Genomic DNA, 2,268 nt, shown 5'->3' with positions numbered 1-2,268 from the left:
TAGACTAACATTGCATGATTCCTGGAATTCTCATTAAGAATTTTGATATCTTTATTTTCTTTTCACTAAATTTTCGAAAAATCCAAAAAAAAAATTACAAAAATCATAAAAAAAACCAAAAATATTTTATGTTTCTTATTGAGACACTAGTCTCATGTTAAGTTTGGTGTCAATTGCATGTTTCTGTTCTTCTTGCATTCATTCATGTGTCTTCATTAATCTTCAAGTTGTTCTTGATGATTTTCTTGCTCTAATCTTTAAATTCTCTTGACTTGAGTGTTTAGTTGTTTCTCATAAGCATTCTCATTTTGTTAGTGTCAGTAGTATACAAACTGCTAAGTTTGGTGTCGTGCATGCATTGTTATTTGATTTTAGTTGCATTTTGATTATTCCTTATTATTAAAAATCCAAAAATATTTTTAATTTGTGTCTTTTCAAGTCAATAATACAGAGAATTGAAGATTCAGAATATACAGCAGAGGAATTATACAGAAAAAGCTGGGCGTTCAAAACGCCCAGTGAAGAAGGCAAACTGGCGTTTAAACGCCAGCCAGGGTGCCTGGTTGGGCGTTTAATGCCCAAAAGGGTAGTGCTTTGGGCGTTAAACGCCAGAATGTGCACCATTCTGGGCGTTTAACGCCAGGATGGCACAAGAGGGAAGACTCTGTTTTTAGTTCAAATTTTTTTAGGTTTTCAAAATTTTTCAAAATCAAATAATTTTCAAATCATATATTTTCAATCAAATCTTTTTCAAAATTAATTTCTTTCCTTTTTCAAAAATACTTGCTATTAATTAATGATTTGATTCAACATTTCAAGTATGTTGCCTTTTCTGTTGAGAAAGGTTTAATGTTTAAATCATATCTTTCCTTGTTAGCCAAGTCATTAATTTTTAAAATCAAATCTTTTTTAAATTGTTTTCAAATCATATCTTTTCAATCATATATTTTTCTCACATCTTTTTCAAAATAGTTTCAATCATATCTTTTTGATTTCTAATTTCAAAATCTTTTTCAAAAATCACTTGATTTCTTTTTTCCACTCTTAAGTTTTCGAAAATCAATAAGTTTTTTTTCAAAATGTTTTTAAAATCTTTTACTTAATTTTCGAAAATTTCTTCCCTTCTTCTCACATCCTTCTATTTATGGACTAACACTATTTCTCAATGAACAATTCGAACTCCATCTCTCTTGATAAGTTCAAATTCTTCTACTTCTTCCTTCTATTTTTCTTTTCCTCTGACACCTTAAGGAATCTCTATACTGTGACATAGAGGATTCCATACTTTCTTGTTCTCTTCTCTTTCATATGAGCAGGAGCAAAGACAAAAGCATTCTTGTTGAGGCTGACCCTGAACCTGAAAGGACCTTGAAGCGAAAGCTAAGAGAAGCTAAGGCACAATTCTCTGTAGAGGACCTAACAGAAATCTTCAAAGAAGAAGAACCCATGGCAGCCGAAAACAACAACAATGCCAACAATGCAAGGAAGGTGCTGGGTGACTTTACTGCACCTACTCCCGACTTCTATGGGAGAAGCATCTCTATCCCTGCCATTGGAGCAAACAACTTTGAGCTTAAGCCTCAATTAGTTTCTCTAATGCAACAGAATTGCAAGTTCCATGGACTTCCATTGGAAGATCCTCATCAGTTTTTAGCTGAATTCTTGCAAATCTGTGACACTGTCAAGACTAATGGGGTTGACTCTAAAGTCTACAGACTTATGCTATTCCCTTTTGCTGTAAGAGACAGAGCTAGAATATGGTTGGACTCACAACCTAAAGAAAGCCTGAACTCTTGGGAAAAACTAGTCAATGCCTTCTTGGCAAAGTTCTTTCCACCTCAAAAATTGAGTAAGCTTAGAGTGGAAGTCCAAACCTTCAGATAGAAGGAAGGAGAATCCCTCTATGAAGCTTGGAAAGATACAAACAATTAATTAGAAAGTGTCCCTCTGACATGCTTTCTGAATGGAGCATCATAGGTATTTTTTATGATGGTCTGTCTGAACTGTCCAAGATGTCATTGGATAGCTCTGCTGGAGGATCTCTTCATCTGAAGAAGACGCCTACAGAAGCTCAAAAACTAATTGAAATGGTTGCAAATAACCAATTCATGTACACTTCTGAAAGGAATCCTGTGAAAAATGGGACGAATCAGAAGAAAGGAGTTCTTGAGATTGATACTCTGAATGCCATATTGGCTCATAATAAATTATTGACTCAACAAGTCAATATGATTTCTTAAAGTCTGTCTGGAATGCAAAATGCACCAA

The sequence above is a fragment of the Arachis duranensis genome, chromosome 9 (genome assembly GCF_000817695.3).
Source record: "Arachis duranensis cultivar V14167 chromosome 9, aradu.V14167.gnm2.J7QH, whole genome shotgun sequence".
NCBI classification, from domain to species: Eukaryota; Viridiplantae; Streptophyta; class Magnoliopsida; order Fabales; family Fabaceae; genus Arachis; species Arachis duranensis.
Note: the sequence above shows the minus strand (reverse complement) of the source record.